Source organism: Trichosurus vulpecula, chromosome 6 (genome assembly GCF_011100635.1).
Source record: "Trichosurus vulpecula isolate mTriVul1 chromosome 6, mTriVul1.pri, whole genome shotgun sequence".
NCBI classification, from domain to species: domain Eukaryota; kingdom Metazoa; phylum Chordata; class Mammalia; order Diprotodontia; family Phalangeridae; genus Trichosurus; species Trichosurus vulpecula.
Genome location: NC_050578.1, coordinates 29,025,348 through 29,045,573, shown reverse-complemented (window position 1 = coordinate 29,045,573; position 20,226 = coordinate 29,025,348). Strand labels below are relative to the sequence as shown.

The 20,226-nt window shown below is 38.9% G+C and overlaps 1 protein-coding gene across 5 annotated transcripts in view; it reads left to right on the top strand.

Moving 5' to 3' along the window:
- Positions 1 to 44: 44 nt before the first annotated feature.
- IRF2 (interferon regulatory factor 2) overlaps positions 45 to 20,226 on the top strand; it is a 145,444-nt gene continuing 125,262 nt past the window's right edge. For 3 of the 5 annotated variants that reach the window (XM_036763764.1, XM_036763763.1, XM_036763761.1), the window contains exon 1: positions 141 to 325. The gene's annotated coding sequence lies outside the window, so the exon portion shown is untranslated. Of the gene's footprint in view, positions 326 to 1,294; positions 1,438 to 20,226 lie in introns of those variants that run through there. The other 2 variants (XM_036763760.1, XM_036763765.1) reach the window with 2 other exon arrangements.

The following is a 20,226-nucleotide window of genomic DNA, read 5'->3' as shown; positions in this document are numbered from 1 at the left end:
ACCTCCCCGGTTGCACAAGGCGAAACAAACAGGGCTGAGGAGGAAGGGCGGAGGGAGGAGGGCGGAGGGCGGAGAGCGGGGAGCGGAGGGAGGAGGAGGGAAGAGGGGGATTTCCAGCCTCTGGTCTTTGCAGTTTCCTCTCCTTGTTTTGCTTTCGATCTGGACTGTTCACAGGCAAGCCGAGGGAGTAACTTTTAGTTTTGCTCCTGCGATTATTTCCACTGACGGGTTTTCATTTTCCATTTTTTACACAACCCTAGCAACCCTTGTGCAGGGATTACACGGGTAGCATTGAACAACCAAGCACACAGTGAGAAAGAGAGAGGTAACAATTATTTATTTATTTTCCAGATAATGGTTGTGTCTCTGCGAGGGGGCTCTCTGTGTGCTGGTGTTTGGGGTATTCTCGCAGGGGGCATGTCTCTGAAGACATATACGTGGGTCTGTGTCTCTGTGTGGGGGGGAGAGCGGTGGAGGGGGTTGACAATGTTCTTCTGGCGCTAGACGCCCTGGCCCCGGAATATTTATCTCGAAGGTGGATCCTCTGCATTTTAGGGGAAGCTGCTGCCTCTGCAGTCGCTCCCCGGGGTGCTTGGAGGAGGAGGCGGAGGAGGAGGAGGAAGAGGAGGAGGAGGAGGCTGGAGGTGGTGGTGTTGGTTTAATTTCACTTTTGGATTTGTAGACGCTGAGAGGTGACTCCTTGGACACGGAGGTTGAGCCGCGCGTCCCCGCCTGTCGTCCCCGCCGTGGGGTTGTGTCCTTGGGCCGGGGCCACGCCGACTATCACATCTACCGGGGCTGCCCTGGAGGCTCCGAGCGGGGCGGGGGTCGTCGCTTCCCAGGCCTGGGCACCCCAGAGAGTCGGGCGGGGAGAGGACGAGTCGCCCTGGGATAGTTGGTGCGCCTGCCGGAGGGGCTCGTCCTGGGCCTCTGCTCGCCCGGCTCCCGGGGAGAGGACTCCACGTCCTTCCCCCAGGCCCTGCCCTCGGGCTCGGGGGTCAGCCCGGACCCGGTTCGGCCGCCTGAGCGGCGACGGGGAGCTCGGCCTGCAGGCCCCCGGACCGAGGGGAGGCGCGGGGCCCCTGGGGCTAGGCCCGGCCGCGCGCGTGGGGCGCAGCCTGTCTGGTGCCCAGGGACCAGAGTCCGGACAGGCCCAGGCTACCTCGGGGGCGCGGGTGCGGGGGACTTGACATTGGCCCCGCGCGCGCGGCTTGGTGCGCTGGTTAGCCCAGAGCCATTGCTGCTGCTTCTCGGCTTGCTGGGGCGTCGCTCCCGGGCCCGCTTAGTCCCAGGCGGGCCGGGAGAGGTGGCCCCGCGGGCCAATGGCGAGCCAGAGCCGAGGCCGGCCCCAGAGGAACCGGGCAAGGCAGCAGGGTACTCAACAGCTCCCCCCAGGCATGGGACACCTGGCGGCGGGACCGGAGCCTGCTTGAGGAGGTGAGGGGCAGTGCCCAGCCCGCTGCCCCTGCCCTAGTTCCAGCATGAGAAAAGAGAGACTTTCTCCAAATTTAACCCATTCTGCTTAGCTCTTCTGCCTCCCCAGGGTAGTACCCCTAGGGCTGCGGAGAGGTGGGGAAGGGGAAAGAGGAATTTCCCGTGCTTAAATGAAGCTCCTTCGGTTTAGGAAAGCAATGGCATTTCTAGTCTAATTAAGAGTGGCCCAGGCATTGGCTGGCTGCCTCTTCCTTCTGTAAGTGCCGATCAGATTGGATGTGCTTTTGATGAATGGCGAGCGAGGGTGGAGGACAGCTGGATTTCCTGTTGTTGATTTTCAGGAATTAGTAAGGTTGTGGTCAGGCTTTCAGTTATCCATTAATTTTCTCGGAACCTAATGGTCTAATGTTTTGGTAATAAAGATCCCTGTCAACTCCTTAAAAAAAATCCTATGACCTTGGAATCTTGGGATCATAGGATTTTCGAATTTGAAGCGACCTGAGATCATTTAGTCTAGGGATTCTTATCCTGGGGTCCTTGGGCCACCCTTCCCCTTCCGGAGAACCAGGATGGGAAGAAGTTACATCTTTAATTTCACTAACACTCGAATTGGATTTAGCATTTCCTTCAGTTATGTAAAAGCATTATCCTGAGAAAGCATCCATAGGGTTCACCAGATTTCCAAAAGAAGTCCATGGAACGCAAAATGGTTAAGAACCTCTTTTGCTGGTGATAAAACTGAAGCTCAGAGAATTTAGCTAATGATAGAGAAGATGGCAGATCCAGGATTCCAACTCAAGGCCAGTGCTTTTGAATGCCACTGCAGAATAAAGGTCTTCTGATTCCAAATTCATTGCTATATCATCAGTGAATCAGTAAGCATTTATTAAATGTCTGCTGTGATCAGGTGCATGCTGGAGATACTCATACAAAAAAAAATCTCTAAGAAAACAAAGCAAACATTTACATGTTGGTCACTGGGAATAAAAACACAATAAATGAAATTCACCACTCTCAAAGAATTCAGATGCTATCACACTACAACAGACTTCCAGGAATGATGGAGGTATAACTTGTATGAGGAATGATAATCTAGCATTTATTAAACACTACCATGTCTCAGGCATTGTGCTAAGGTCTGGGGGTACAACTACAAGGGGAAAATACAATCCCTGCCCTCAGTGTGTGGACCAGCAAAGACATTCATAAAAGCAGAGGCCATAGGGAAAAAGGAGAGGTCAAGGATCAGGGGAGATGTGGAAGTCTAGAGAGTGAAGGATGCAATGGCTGGTCTGAGGTCCTTTCCCAAAATGGGAGAAGGCTGTAACAAAATAGGAAAAACAATGTTGCTGAGAGGTGGTTTCCTCACCATTAGACAAGTCAATTCAGCAAACTTTTTTTTTTTAATTCTGCTATGTGCAAGGCATTAGAGAGCAAAAGGACCCTCAAGGAATTGGCATTCTACTGGACACGTGAAATACTTTTCATATGACAATCAACATAGAGCATAGGGAGGCAGTCTGATGTGGTTTAGAAGGTTGGTTTCTGAGACAGGAAGATCTGGGTTCAAGTGCTATCTCTGATCTATACCATAGACAAGTCAATTATCCTTACAGTTCCCCAGGCAACTCCCTGGGACTGTTAAGTTATAGAAGAGTTGATCCACATTGATGGAAGGAATTTCCACATTAGAATTCTCGCAGGGATGAAATTCCAGATCTATACACAAAAAAGGGGTTGGGGTACAGACTGTCCAACTTGTGAATGCATGGAATGTTAAGAGCTAGAAAAGTATCTTTAATGATCTCCCATCCCCTGGTTATTGTTTTTGTTGTTGTTATTCTGTTTTCTAGGACAAAAATCCTAGTTTAAAAGTCACCAGTTCTATATGAAGAGCTGTTTCGTATTTGATTTGTTTGCTCTTACATACCAACATTCTAATAATTGCCTAAAAATATGTATGTTATTAAACTGACTGGTTCTTATTGTGAGCCCTTTGTTTGGAGACTAGCCTCTTTAGTTTGAAAATGGTCCCAACTTTTCATTGAGCTAAAAAAAGTCTGTGATTGGCATTCAAAAAAATGTGACCTGTCCAATTAAAAATGGTATCTTTTCATGTGTATCATCCAAACATGGACCAATCAGTGACTATGGAGCTAGCTTCTTGTACAGTCATGAAGGAAGTTTGCAAACTGGATGTTTGACATTTCATTTTAAATTTACCTTTGTACCTTTTCTAGGAGGACTCCAACGAATTAAATCTTTACAGCTTAAACTGATAATCTTAGGAAAAACAGCTATTGATTTCAATAGCAAAGACCAGGACTTAACTGTGATTAATTAGTGAGTGATTATAACCTATAGCTTAGTTTGTTGTGCAAGAAGTTGAGTGCAATGGCAGTCCTAAAATGTAGCAATATATAATATATATGCTGTATTGTGTGTTGCTATAATAAGAACTTTTATATTAGAACAAAATTGGATTATGGTTTTCATTTTTCCACATGATACTCTTTTTCTTGGGCTTGGAAGTAATAAAGAAATCATTCTATACTTCAGGACTAACTTTAGAAATGCCATCATAATCATTCAGGTACACCTGAGGCAAGCCATGGCAGAAAATTGAGTTGTCACAATGAAATGATAGCAATGTACACCATGCCTATGGATTTCAGTTTCCTGAACAATGATGTCATAATAAAAACTGTCCCCATTCTTCCTTGCTCTGTCATCTGAACTACTTGGTTTAGTTGGTAAATATCATAAAGCATTACCACTAATTACAGATTAATACAAACTGGCTTCCTCAAGTTTGGAGAGCTCAGCATTTGATCTGCATTTATTTTTTTCTCATTGCCTAGTGGGTTTGGTTTCTTATAGTTATTTATTTAAAGGAATTAATTCCTTAAATTCTTTTTTAAAGAATCCTGTTGGGTATCATTAAAGTAACAAATCCAGGTACTTGTTGACCATAGGAAAAGAAATGTTGCTCTGGATTAAATGCTTATTTTCCCTGGCTATAGCACTGAACATAAAATTTAGAACTGGAAGGATTGTGCTCTTGAGTAAATATAGACAGTAAAGAATTAAACACGAAGTGTTTAATGTAAATGTATCAAGGGAAATGTTTAATTATGAAAAATAGTACTATTTGAATTTTTTCATGTTAAAAGATGACATCCACCTCTGTGCCTTTGCTTAGGTATCTTCCTGCTTGAATAGGAGCTGGGGGAGGGGTCCCCATCATCATCATCACCATCATCATTTCATTATTCCTAATCAGACTCATTGGAACTTGACATTTTACAAAGCCTACTGGACAGACTAGTCAAGTTACTGTGGACACTGTTTAAAATACGGTATCGGGAAAGAACACTGATCTTGGAGTCTGGATACTTGGGTTCTAGCCCTGATCTTGCAATAACTGCCTTGTGACAGCAGTGAAATGATGTAACTTCTCTGGGTTTTCCTTTCCTTATTTACAAAATAAGAGAGCTAGATGAGATGTTCCCTGAGCGAATGTTGCATGCCTAAATGCTCGCATTTACCTTGGTCTGTTCCTGGTTATGTGTGTGTACTGTCAAACCAATGCAGAAGTTCATCCTTTTCTGGTTTTGTAACCCTTGATCATTTAAATAATTGATGCGTAAACATCACGAACCAGTTTCCGATAATGTTGGTTCACTTGCCTCGCAAAGAAGATATTCTGGTGGCAGAGAGGGATATTTTGGCTCTTCCGTTCAGAAGGATCAGCAGGAAGGAATTTGTTTTGTGAGACTGGTTCTTTGTGAAGAGAGCTATTTTGTCATTGCTGTTGCTTTGTTTTAGCCTCAAACTCCCAAAACACCCGAAAATTAAGGGTGGAGTGAGGAGCCTCTTTGTCTACATCGATGTCTCAGGTCCGGTGTGCTTTCCAGCTTGACCTGTCAGTGGGAGGAATGGACGGTGACATTCCCCCGTACAACTTGAATTTTCACTCGACCTGTCTTAACGGTGAGACCTGTTTGGCTCAGGAAAAAAAAATGTATTGGTTATGGTTTTGTAGATGATATCTACTCTGCTTCCAAAGTGGATACAGTGCTAGGCTTGGAGTCAGGAAGACCTGGCTTTTTAATTTATTTTATTAATTTATTAACTATTTTTATTTTATTAGCCGTGTGACCACTAGCAAGTTACTTTTAACCTCTTTAAGCCTCAGTTTTCTTACCTGAAAAATGGGGATAATAGTACCTTTAAGCATTTACCTCACGGAGTTGCTGTGAGATTCAAATGAGGTAATATACACAATCTCAACTTTGCAAACTTTAAAGCACTTTATAAAGCACTTTATAGAGTTCTCACCGTTGTTACTGTATTGTTGTATTTATACAGCAAATTGAATAAAAGGAATAATTGTATGTTCAATTTGATTTGACTCAATTCAATTAGAGTAAATTGAGGGTTGTCTTTTTTTTTTTAAACAGCCTACTGTGTGCTTAGCATCCTGCTAGGCCTATAGGGATTGTAAAAGAAAGGCAGTATATCAGTGGTTTTCAAGGAGCCCTTTACACTCTTGAAAATTATTGACAGCCTCCCAAAAGCTTTTGTTTTTGTGGGTTACCTGTGTTTATAGTTACGCTGTTGGAGAGGAACGCATCTTAGCATTATTAGAGATAGATGGGTGGTGCAGTAGATAGCACTGGGCCTGGAGTCTGGAACATCTGAGTTCAATTCCTGACTCAGATACCTACTAGCAGCTCTGGGCAAGTCACTTAACCTGTGTCAGTTTCAGTTTTCTCATCCATAAAATGAGGATAATAAAAAATAATAATAATGGTGAGGATAATAAGGATAATACTCAGAGGGATAGTGTGAGGCTCAAATGAGGTAAAATGCTTTGTGAGCCTTAAAATGCTGTAGAAATTAAAATAGTCCTGACCTCATAGGCCCTCTGAAAGGGTCTAGTAGGGTATCCCTTGGACCACACTTTGGGAATATGATATTTCTATTCTTTGAGTCTGCAGGCTATTGTTTTCCTGAGCTCATAGTTTGCAATTCAAGATAAACATTTGATCGGACCAGACACACTCTAGAATATGGCCCAAAGGACCAAGCACTTAAACAGATATACAGTAATTGTACATATGCACAACATTGCGTTTTGTCAAATGCTTTGCAATTTTGAGATGCTTTTTCCCCTGCTTAAAATGGATTTATGGAGAGAGGGAGAAAAGCTAACAAAGAAGAAAGGTTTTCTGACACCTGGAAGAGGGAATGTGGTTGGGGACAGATTGAGAAAATAAAGATATCCACAGTCCAGGTGGATAAGTTAAATGATGTCTCCTTAATGCTGGGGATGTAGAGATAAGCTAGCAAGTAGGCACATTTACTCAAGGGAAAATTATTAAAGCAGCTTGGTTTAGTAGAAAGACTGATAGGCTTTAGGTCAGTGGTCCAGTTAAGTCAGTAAGTATTTATTAAATGTTTGCTGTGTGCCAAGCACTGTGCTTAATGCTGAGGATACGAGTACAATAAAAATGAAAGACAGTGCGTTGTAATGGAAAAAGCCATCATGTAAGAGGGGCTGAAAAGGAAGCTACCTTGGATATGGATGGTATTATAGCCCTGACCCAATCACTTCCACAAAATATAGGTTCCAAGAGAAACTTCCAATGGGAAAAGGGTTCCCCAAGTATCTTACAAGGTGAGAACTGGTGATCTTGATCTTTTCACTGATAAAATCAGAATATTTCAGAACATAAGCAGTCATGAGGAAAGTCTTTGGAGACCTTAAGGTACTACAAAAATGACTAAATGAGAATTGTCGTTACTATGAAGTAGAAAATGACTAGCTAATTTGAAGTGTTATTATTTGTCCTTCTTTCTTGAAGAGGACCATGACATCAGGAAGGAGATGTCATGACTTGCAAGTGAATTGGATTTAAGTGAGGGAGGACTGTGCAAAGTCACCAGCCTCATTCTCTCCTCCAGAGCTATCTGGCCCCAGTGGCAAGATACAGATCAGGACCACTGAAGATGGCTCTGGTTGCACTGGGAGGCCTCTGCCTTTTAAGCTAAGGTCTTTCCCAGGTCTCAGTTTATCTGATGCAAAATCAGATAAAATAGGTAAAAATGAGGCAAAGAATGGCTTTTTTTACCTAGTCAAAAAAAAAAATCAATCTGAGAGGGGAAGACCCTCAGGATTTCTGGCCAAAATAGAAACAATTGCTATTTACACTCACTCTGAGCCATCAGAATCTGAACTAGGACCAAGTGAGGCTTGAGCTGGGACCTATTATTGGATAGTCATTGGGAGCCAGAGCGATTTGGGTTTAAGGCATGGTTAATAAAAAAGAAATCTAGTGGGAAGGAAGGAAGGAAAGAAGGATCAAAGGAAGGAAAGAAGAAAGGAAGAGACAGAAAAAAAGAAAGGAAGGAAGGAGTGAGCTTCATTGCCCAACTGGAACTGGCCAATTGGGTTCCCAGTAGGGCAGCTACTCCTCCTCACAGGTTGCTGTTTGTCCTTCCTTCTAGAAGAGGACCATGACATCAGGAAGATGTCATGACTTGCAAGTGAATTGGATTTTAAGTGAGGGAGGGCTGTGCACAGTCACCAGCCTCACTTTCTTCTCCAGAACCACCTGGATCTAGTGGCAAGATTTAGATCAGGGTGACAAGAGATGGCCCCCTCCACACTAGGATGAACCATATTAAGAGAGGTCTCTGGTGGAGGAGGCCAGTGGTGAAACATCTTTTACCTGTATATCAATGAATCCCTGAAAATCATCCTAATTATTTTTAGCAACGAGACATTTTATTCTTGTTCTTAAGTAAATTATGCTTTTTATTTTTAAATAACCTTGTTACTATGAAATAGAGAATGACTAGCTGATTTGGAATAGCCTTGCTCCCAAGACCCTTTGGACAGGATGCTTTTATGTAGTGATAATGATTCTCCTGACCAAGAGATTATCCATAAGCTTTTGTAAGTTAGGAACGTGGTGATATTTATTATGACTTGGACCAAGTTGGGAGCTAGGTTAGAGGTGACAACTTTACATGGCACATTTTGGTGCCTAAGTCTTTCATTGACTAAGGTCCCTTCCATTTCTAAATACTGAAGCTGTGACAGACCACGTATAAAGATAGAAGAGAGATTTGTCATCTGTGTTCTTAAGTTCACACCTGAATTTAGATCCAGAGAAAAGATGTGGAGATCAAATGTCTTTTTTCTTTTAGATTTTTGTTTTTAATGAGCAGGTAGATAAGGTAATTTCTAAAGTCCTCTGTAGCTCTAACATCTACATTCTCTATTTGAGTATTTATTGTTCTAAATGCTCTTCAAATCCTAACACTTAATAGCTGTGTGACTTAAGACAAGTCACTAAACCTTTGTGTATTTCAGTTTTCTCATCTATCAACTGGAGATAATGATAGCGCCTACCCCTGAGAGTTTTTTGGTAGTATAAGATGAGATATTTGTGAAGTGCCTTGTGAATCTTAATGCGCAAATGTTAATCTTAATAAATTCTAGCTATCATCATCATCATTGTCATCATCATATCATAAGTTCCCTTCTGACTAAAATCTTATGTTCTCTGGTATCTCTGAGCTTGTCTCAGATCTTCTGAGCTCTAACACTCTATATATCAGGTCTGTTGCAACTAAGTTTCTAGAAGTCTCTTCACTCAATCTCTGACATTCTACATTCTGAAGCCCCTTTAAATTCTGTCATTCTGCTTTGTTCCAAGGCTCCTGACTCTGACATACCATGCTCTTAAGTTTCCTTTCAGTTCCAACTTTCAATGTTCTGTAGTGTTGCTGAGGTTTAACTTTTTTAAAATTAATTTGTTTTGTTTTTACATTATAAACATTTACAGATTACTTCCATTTTGTGAGAGGTCTTATAACAAAGTTAAACAGCTAAGTAAATTTAGTAATGCAGTGACCGCATCTGAAAGTGCATGAAACACCCGTCTGTAGCACACCTATCCCCTGCCCATTTCTCTATTTTAAAAAAATGAACAAATCCATTTATTCTTCCTTCCATTGTGCACTTTTAAAAAGAAAGGAAAATTTTTTTGGTAATAAATATTCAATCAAAACATTCTCTCAATGACTGTTTGTGTTTGTGTGTGTGTACACACACACACACATACACAGATACATATATGTATATGTGCATATACACGTACATATGTACACATACATATGCACACACATGTATATGTGTATATGTATATGTATGCGTGTGTATGTATGTGTATATATGTATGTGTATATACACACACATATATACACATATATGCATATATATACATGTATGTGTGTGTATATATGTATATATGTATATGTATACACACACATGTATATATATATATATATATATAAAAAGAACCGTAAATCCATCATCTCTCTGTTGTGGTTAAATGTTCTATCATCAGTCCTCTAGAATCATGAATTGCCATTCTATTGATCATAGTTCTTACAGCTTTCTAAGTTTGTCTTTTAAAGTGTTGTTTCGTATAAATTGTTCTGGTTCTGCTCATTTCATTCTTCATCAATTTATATAAGTCCTCAAAATGGTTCATTTTTAAGGTATAGCAGGAATTGTTCTCCTGGTGGTGCTTCCTTCACTCTGTATCAGTTCATATAAATCTTGCTATGTCTGGAATCACCTATTTCTTTGTTTCAACGTATTTAGCCAGTCCTCAGCTGATAGTCATCCCCTCAGTTTCCAGGTGTTTTTTGCTGCCACAAAAAGAGCTGTTATAAATATTTTTGTGCATAAAAGACCCTTTTCTCTTTCCTTGATCTTTTTTTGGCTATGGGCTTGGCAGTGATATATTAACTGGGTTGAAGAGTACCCGCTATTGAATTACTTTTTGAGTATAATTCTACCCTGCTTTCCTGAATGATTGTGCCCATTCACAGATCCACCAACAAAGTAACTCTTTTCCAATAGTCCCCATCCAAAATGTACCATTTTTCTTTCTTGTCATCTTCACCACCCTGATGGTTGTGAGGCAAAATCTTAGAATTGTTTTAAATTGTAAATCTCTAATTAGTAGTGATTTAGAGCATTAATTGCCTGGTTTTTTTTTTTTTAGTGACAGCTGCCTGTACATCTCCACAGACAGTTTATCAATTGGGCAATGGCTCTTTTTCTTATGAATTTGAACAGTTCCATGGATACATATTCAGTTTCATGTGTAATGTGTGTACGCATACCCACACACAGAGTATTGTATCTCTTTTTATCTGTCTATATCTATATCTTTATCTCTCTTTATCTGTCTGTATCTTTATCTATATCATAGAAATGATACCTTTATCAGAGAAAATTGCTGCAAAATTCTCCCCCCCAGTTAGTCATTTCCCTTTTAATCTTCACTTTATTAGATTTGTTTGGACAAAACCTTCATTCATAAAATTATCCATTTTATCTTTTGTGATTCTCTTTTCCTTGTTTGCTTTCAAAACATTTTTTCCTGCCTACAGATCAAATGGGTAACTTTTTATGTATTTCTCAAATTTGATTTTGATATGGCCTTTTACATTTAGGTCAGATACCTATTTGGAGCTATAAGGTATGAAGCGTTGGTGTAAATCTAATTTCTTCCATATTGCTGTCTAATTTTCTCAGTACATTTTGTCAACCGAATCCTTATCCCAGTAGCTGAAGTCCTTGTGTTTATTGAAAACTAGGGTGTAAGATATATTTGCTTCTTTATGTTGTGTACATATCTAATCTGTTCCACTTATGGATCTGTTTATTTTTTAACCAAATTTTAAAAAAAATTACTGCTTTTTAGTGTAGTTTGAGGTCTGGCACTTTAAGGACCCCTTTGTTTCCATTTCTTTTTATTATCACTCTTGAGATTCTTGACCTTTTCTAACCTCCATATCAGTTTCAGTATTATTTTTTTCTAGATCTTTATAAAGTAATTTTGTGGTAGTTTAATTTATATGACATTCTTTAAGAATACCATCTTATCATCTGCAGAAAGGGACAGTTATGTTTTTTCTTAACCTATTGTCATTCCCTCAGTTTCTTTTTCTTATTTCTATAGCCAGAATTTCTAGTATTATGTCAAATGGAAGAGAGATGGACTTTCTCGTTTCACAGTTGAATTGATTGGAAAGGATTCTTGTTTATCTCCATTACAAACAATGGTAACTCTTAGTTTGAAATATATACTATTTATCATTTTAAGGAAAGATCCATTTATTCCTGTGTTTTCTAATCATGTTGAACAGAAGTGGGTGTTATATTTTGTCGGAAGCGTTTTATGCACATTTTGAAAATGAGCTCTTTTTTCATTTTGTGATTAATATGGTTTATTGAGTTTATAGTTTTTCTAATATTAAATCCAACCTTGAATTCCTCATATAATCCTAATCTAGTCATAGTGCATAATCCTTGCTATGTGTTGTTTTAGCTTCTTAGCTAATAGTAATCCTTAAAATGTTTTCATCTACGTTCATTAGAGATATACTTTTCTTTTTCTGTTTGGATTCTCCCTGGTTTATGTGTCAAGATCATATTTGTATCCTAGTGGGAATTTGTTGGGATTTTTGTGTGTGTATGGTTTTATATATGTAATATCACAATTATTTTTTTTAATATTTTATCAAATTCACTTGTGAATCCGTTTGGTGTTGTAATTTTTTTTTGAAAGTTCCTTAATGGTTTCTTCAATTTCTTTCTCTGGAATCAGGTTAACTTCTTTCTTTCTTGTTATTTTAATTTGGGTATTTTATATTTTTTAAAATATTCATTTACTTCATGTAGCTTTTTTTGTTGGCATATAATTGGGCAAAATAGTTTTAGTATTTTGAATTATTTTTGAATTATATTGAATATGCCTTATTTCTTATTAATTTGTAAACTCCTTTTTCATTTTTGATACTAGTAATTTGGTTTTCCTCTTATTTTAAACCAAAAAACTGATGGTTTATCTCTTCTATTTTTCCCCTTAACACCTCACCCCCTCACTAATTTTTTTTGCTTTCTTTGGAGGGGAGAAGGCAGGGCAGTTAAGTGACTTGCCCAAGGTCACATAGCTAGTAAGTGTGTCAAGTGTCTGAGGTCACATTTGAACTCAGGTCCTCCTGACTCCATGGTTGATGCTCTATTCACTGTACCACCTAGCTGCCCTCTACTTTAATTTTTAATATTTTTTTCTTTTTAAATTTTGCTTGTTAATTTCTTATTTGATTTTAAAGATTTCTATCTTGATGTTTAGCTGTTTTTTTTAAATTTGATGTTTTTATAGTATTTTTATTTACATTCTCAATTTATCAATCTGATCTTCCTCTGTCTTGTTAATGAATGTGTTTAGGAATATTCATTTTCCCATAAGGACTGCTTTGATTGTATCCCCCAAACTTTGGAATATTTTCTAATTGCAGTCATAATCTTTAATGAAATTATCATTTCTATGATTTGTTCTTTTAACCAATAATTATTTAAGGTAAATTATTTAGTCTCCAGTTGCTTTTTAATCTTTTTAGTGGCCAACTTTAATATAATTTTCTGCTTTCTGTATTTGTTTGTGTGAGTTTATGTTCTCAAGCATGATTGAATTTGTAAAACATGTACAGCTGAGAAATATGTACATTTCTTTCTATTTCCATTCAACAATCACCAGCGCTTTATCATATCTAATTTTTCTAGAAGTCTATTCAGGTCCTTAACTTCTCTCATTTAGTGTGTGTGTGTGTGTATGTGTGTGTACTCACGCGTGCGCAAGCTCATGTGTGTATGTGTTAGATTTATGTAGGGCTAATGGGATAAATTGAGGCCTCCTATCACTATAGTTTGTCTGTTTCCCTAGTTTTTCTTTTAAATATTTAGAAGCTACATTACAGGGTACATATAAGTTAAGTGTTGAAATAACTTCATTCTCCGGCTTTCATTTTAGCAAAATGTAATTTTCCTTTTTATCTCTTTTAATTATGTCTGTTTTTGTCATTGCTTTGTCTGAAATTATCATTGCCACCTCTGCTTTTTTCTTTTGTTTTTAGCTGAGGCATAATAGCTTTTGCTCCAACCCTTTATTTTAATCTTGTGTAAGTCTTTATGTTGTGTGTTTCTTACAAAGAACACATTATTGGATTTTGCTTTTTAATGCATTTTGCTAACCTCTTCTGTTTTGTGGGTGAATTAATCACATTCACAGTTATGATAGTTAATAGTTTATGTGTCTCCATTCTCTTAATTTTTTTTTACTCTATACTATTTTCTCCCTTTTTGGTTCATTATTATCCTTTCTTTTTTTCCCCTTTAAACTTTCTCTTCACTATTCCCTCTCCAAGCGTAAGGTTTATTTTACTTATGACTAATCCTTTCCTGAATCTACCCTCTCTGTCACATCTTTCTTTCCCCACTTCCTGTTCTTATCAGTATCTCCGTTGAATTTTACTGTATTTCTACACCAAATTGTTTATATTCCTTCCTTGTGTGCTTGTAGTTCTGCTTGCACAACCCAATTATGTGTCTTAACAAAGTCTCCCATTTTCTTTTAATGTATCCTTCCTTCCCAGGCCCTTTTCTTTTTTTCTTATATCTTCAAAATATAACAGAACTATAGGACTTCTGTCTCAATGTCTGTTTCAATAACCACTTGTGACATTAACCCTTTTACAATTCATCCTTATAAAATCTCTTCATATTGTTTACTCATAGATGCATTTTTATTTTTTTCTTCACTTCTATATTTATATTTTGAACTTTCTTTTTACACAGTCTTTTTTTTTCTATCAGGAACATTTGAAAATCTTCTGTTTCGTTGAAGGTTCATTTTTCTCTTAGGATTATTCTCTGTTGCTGAGTAAGTTATTTTTAGTTTTAGTTCTTTGTCTTTTGGAATATCTCATTCCATGTTCTCTGCTCCTTTAAAATGATAGCTGGTAAATCTCATGTGATCCTGATTGTAGTTCCTTGATATTTGATTTCTTTCTTTCTGGATGCTTATGGTATTTTTTTTTTCATTCTGAGTTCTGGATTTTGACAGTGACATTCCTGTGAGTTTTTATTTTGGGGTGTCTTTTAGGAGGTATTTGGTAGGTTCTTTCTATTTTCACATTTCCTTGTTCTGATATTGTATCGCTAATGTGATATTCACAGCACTGACAGTGACTATGAATATGCTGGCTTAGTTCTGAATTGCAAAATATAACAGACCTCCTATATGGAAGACAGAACCAAAACATTTATTCGAATACCAGAAAGCCACATCCCAACACCAGAAAGCCAAATCCATCACAGCAACAAAGAAGTCCGTACACAATAACAATGCAGGAGGCTCCACCATCCCAAAGCATTCCCCCTGCTTGGGCCTTCCCACAAACACTCACAGCTAGCCGCCTGCTTCCTTTCTCTCCCTCTGCTCCAACTACTCTCATCAACTTCCTTTGTTCTGTTCCACCCTTCCTCTTCTACCCTTCCTGTCCTACACTTTGAACAAGCTTCTCCCCCCCATAGGCTTCATGTGACTTAGGCTTCCATGTGACTTAAGTAGGTCACATGGGCCTATTAAAGGATGGGAAGATGTTTAAATTGAGCAGAAATACATTAACAGTACAATTATGTCTGGGCAATTTTCTTTAATATGATAGCCAGCTTTTTTTTTTTCCTCATGACTTCAGGTAATCCTGTGATTTTTATATCTCTTTGATCTGTTTTTCAGTTCAGTTGTTTTTCTTTTATTTTCTCATTCCTTTGACTTTGCTTTAAGAATTCTTGTTGCATCCTGGAACTATTAATTTTCATTTGGTCCAGTCTGATTTTTAGAGAATTTGTTATTTGGTAAGGTCTTTTTCCTTTTCTGTTAAACTGTTGATCTTTTTCTGCACTCTATCCTCTGTAGCTTTCATTTCTTTTGTATCGTTTCTTTTATTTTTCCATCATTTCTTCAGAGAATTCTAATTATTTTTGATTATAAATTTTTTTGAGTTATCCTCTTCTAGATTTGTTTGTGCTTTCATCTCTGGCATCACAAAAGTCCTTTCTTCCTTCTTTTTTAATGTTCATTTTTGTTGATGAACCTCTGGAGTTGAAATCTAAGTCTCCCATACTGGGGAATCAAAATCAGTTTGAGGACCTTTTCCTATACCTTGTATTCTTTAGGCTTTTGTCTTGACGACTATGGATATGTTTTTTTTGTTTGTTTGTTTGTTTTTAGTTGAATGAAGTCCTTTCCTTTGGATGGGGAGAGAGAGGAAGGAGAAACTTTTAATTTAATTCTCATTTAAATCTGGGTTTGCCCTCTTTTGGTAGGAGAGACTTTGCTGAGAGCTTTTTCTTGAGTGGGAAAGAGGAGAAAAATTAATGTCCTTTTCTCCCACAGTCTGTTTTTTCTTTAATTCAGCCTGAAGGGAAGCTTTCCCCTCTCTCTACACTGAGGGCTTTTTTTTTTTTAACCTTAATAGTGAAGTTTGTCGGTTTTACCTTGGTCCCTCAGGGGATTTTTTTTCTCTGAGGCAGTTGAGTTTTTTTTTTTTAAATCAACTGTCAGCTGGAGCTTAACCTCTTTTTTTTTTTTAACTTTAAACTGAGGTGTGAACAAAGTACATTACAGAAATATAAAACCAGAAACCCCAAACAAAACAAAAACAGAAACCCAAGCCTATCAAGAAACAATAGACTTCCTAGTTTTGGTCCCTAATTCACTTATTTTAGTTTATTACATATAAATCTGAATATGGCACAGAATGAAGTTTGATGGGCAAGAGAAATAGAAAAAAGATGCCATGTGACTGATAATTGGATTTCTGCTGGCGAATCTCAGGAAAAGTACAGCTGAGAACAGATTCTGTTTGTATTGATGGCTTAAACCCACACTCCCTGTGCAAGGCACTATGCATCCGTAATATTGAGACAGTCCAACAGGCCTACTGTGAAGCCTCCTTCAAGTGAGCCCTCTCTCTCCTCAATAGGGATGCATTGCAGAGAGGCAGTGGGCCATGGCAGTTTGCCACACAGTTAGACACAAAATGACAATGGGTGGGAAGCTTGTCCTTCTATTCTAGCAGGTGTGGAAGGCAAAGAGAATTTTGCAATAACCCGAAGAGATGGCAGTGTTGTTTTGTTTTCCAGTGGAAAAGTAATAGCTATATATGTATAGAGTGAAAGTTTGCCTTCAACCAGAGGAGAAAATGAAAAAGCTGGGAAAATACCCCTCTATACTTCAGGATGTCAGGGAGAAAAAAGAATTCTTTGAAAGATTGGAGGAAAGGGGAGGGAAGGGTTAAAGTGCTTCAGAGAGAGAGACTCAGAAGAGGCAGGGGTGAATCCTAATCTGCATCAGGAGACTGGAAGATTCGAAGGATGTGACCCAGAAAATGAAGGGGAATTGCTGCTGAAGGCTTCTATCTGAAATAGGCTAAAAGCTTCCCCTGAAAAGGTGTAGCTAGACCCTAACAGGTGGAAGCAATGTTTTTTGGTTCCAAGGAACAATGGTGTGATTAATCCATTAGGAAAGAGGTGGAGATCTGAGAAGCTAAGGTGCTTAGGGACTCCTTGACCAGGGATACTGAGGTTGACTTATGTTGGCCCACAAGAACCACAGAGAAGGCTGCTGTATTCCAAACATTGTATTCAGAAGGAGACTTGTTAAACAAGAGGATGTCTGCCTATTACATTTTAAGTTCCTCGTTAGATTGTAAGCTCCTTGAGGGCTGGGACTGTTTTGGTTTTTTACTTCTTTTGTATCCCCAACTTTTAGAACAGTGCCTCACATAGTGGGCACTTAATAAATGTTGATTGATACATAGGACGACACAAGATGCTGCTAAAAGGAGCCCCGAAGATATTCCTAGAAATGATAAAGTAAGGGTCACAGGAGCTCCAGAAGAGAAAGGTTGATTGGAAAGAGAAGAAGTAATTAAGGAAATTCAGATTTCAAATATTCAAATTTCTAGACCACATCTTAGTATAATAATGATAACTAACATTTGTGTAGTCCTTTAAGGTTTACAAAGTGCTTTACATATTATTTCATTTCCTATACAGGGTGTCTCAAAAGTCTTAGTGCAGTTTTAAGCTGTGGCAGACTGCTGACATTGCCTCCTCCCACTTTGTGCCATATTTAGATCTAGAAGCGCCACACTAAAATAAGTGAATCATTGGCCAAAATTTGGAAGTCTCTTGCTTCTTGTTGGGTTTAGGTATTTGTTTTTGTCTTGTTTCTTTCTCACAACATGACCAACCCACCTTTTCTAACTCACGCACATTCATGATGACATAATCATTGTTGGTAAAGAGCTATAGGTCTCATATACCCACCACATTCATCTTTCTCCATGATTTAGATTTAAGCTTGAGAGCAGTCTGTGGTTTAGCATCCTGTAGTGCTTTGCAAGTAGTGAAAACTTGATGCAACTTTAGTGAATTGAACAGGATTGCATTATGGAGTTTCAGAGCAGAAGGGGCCATAAAGACCATCTAGTTCAACCCTGCATTTGTTGTTGGTTCAGTTGTTTTTCAGTTGTATCTGACACTTCATTGACCCCATTTGGGGTTTTCTTGGCAAAGATACTGGAGTGGTTTGCCATTTCCTTCTCCAGCTCATTTGACAGATGAGGAAACTGAGTTAAACAGGGTTAAGTGGCGTGCCCAGGGTCACACAGCTAGAAAGTGACTGAGGCCGGATTTGAACTCAGGAAGGTGAATCTTCCTGACTTAAGGCATGGGGCTGTATCCACTGTACCACTTAGCTGCCCTTATTGGGAGCATAAGGTGAGGTAAAGATTGCGAAGAGCCTGCAATTCACTTTCATAAAGAACCAGTCCTGAATTCTGGGCACCAGTGTTTTAACTGAAGATGGTAGATGCCAACAAGCTGTTTTAAATTGAATCCAGGGATTCCACTACAATCTCCATTCTCATGTCCTCTAATTTTCAGATACAGAAACTTTATTTTATCAACTTAATATGGATCATGATAAAGTTCTAGAAAATGGATTTATGCTAACCAGAATGCCTTTATAGGATAAGATATTGTGGCCATCATTTGTAAATGTTACCCCATCTTTTTCGAGGGGTGGGGATAGATCTAAACAGCAAAACGAATCAGAAAGTTGCTTCATGATCATATAATCAGGGGGAAAAAAACAATTTAGAGATTGCTGCAAGGTTATTGACATAAAGCTAATGTACCATAGAGTAGCATCCTTCTTCACTGTAGGAATTTTTCCCCCTAGGCTACTGGTTTAGTCATTAGAAATCAGAGCTCCCCTACTCCTGAACAGATTTGTAGGAACACTGAAAAAACTCTTTTGCTCTCCAATTCCCCACACACCCCTTTTCCTTGACTGTGTAAACCATCATCTTTCCATTTGTATTTGATATTCACATGTTACAGTTTCCAGGATTACAGTTCATTTTACAGTAGTTTACATTTAGATTTGGTAGCTTCTTGGGAGATAAAGTTTCTCAGCAACCGTTTATAAATAATCTCATTCTGGGAAGATTTCCATGGATGATTAAGCCCATATTTTTATATGATTTCAGGAGGAGAGGGAGAAGAAAGGGAAGGCATTGCGTATATTAAACGGTTGTTTGATTATGATAGGTAGTTGCAATGGAAGTAATTTTTTATTTCACACCGTGGGATGATGTGCACTTAGTAAATATTTGTAGTTTGAGTGGGTAAAGGACACCCCCAGACCCTGAAGAGCAAGCCGTAACAAAAGTTCACAACTACTTTTTAATCAACAACTATTTATTCATTGCTTAGTATGTGCCAGGCACTGGGAATGCTAACAGAAATGAAGTCATCTCTGCCCTGAGGGAGCTTAGAGGAAGGCAGCTGGTGCCACAGCAGACAGAACACTGGGTTTGGAGTCAAAAAGACCTCAGTTCAAATTTAGCCTTGGATGCCTACTAGCTGTGTGACCCTGGGCAAGTCCCTTAACCCTGTTTGCCTTAGTTTTATAAAATGAGGATAATAATAGAGCCTACTTTGAAGGGTTGTCATGAGGATATAATGAGATAATATTTATAAAAAGTTCATAGCACATGGTAGGCACTACATAAATGCTTATTCCTTCCCTCCACTTCCATCCTATCCCTTACAGTCTGTCTGAAGAAGCAACATGTGTATGCAAAGGAGATTAAAGTTAAGTTTTTTGGGAGAGAACTTAGCAGATTGTGGGATCAGTAATGACTTCATGTGAGAGGTGGTACGTATTTTGAGCTGAATTTTGAAGAGATTCTAAGAGATGGTGATGATGAGAGAGCACATTCTAGGGATTGTTCAGTTGTGTCCAACTCTTCATGACTCTGTGGACCATACTATCTGTAGGGTTTTCTTGGCAAAGATACTGGAGTGGTTTGTCATTTCCTTCTCCAGCGGATAAAGGCAAACAGAGGTTAAGTGACTTGCCCAGGGTCACACCAGGAAGTGTCTGAGGTCGAATTTGAACTCAGGTCTGATACCAGGGATAGGAGATAACAGAACTCAAGAGATGAGAGATTGAATGTGTATAAAATAACAAGGAGGCTAATTTGGCAGGATTGTGGAGTATGAGAAGGGGCGTAATGTATAATGAGGCTAGGAAGGTAAGATAGGTTGGCATCAGGATGCCAAATTGAAGCATTTATTTGATTTTAAGGGTAAGAGGACGCCCCTGGAGTTTATCATGAAGTAGAGCTGTGACCTGGTGCTTTGGCAGAAGTGTGGAGGATGCATTGGGGAGGGGAGAGACGTGAGGCAGGAGGATCAATACTTGAACTCTAGTGATGGCCCTGTGAATGGAGAGGAGGGGACAGATATAGGACATGTCGCGTAGGTCAGAATCTACAGGT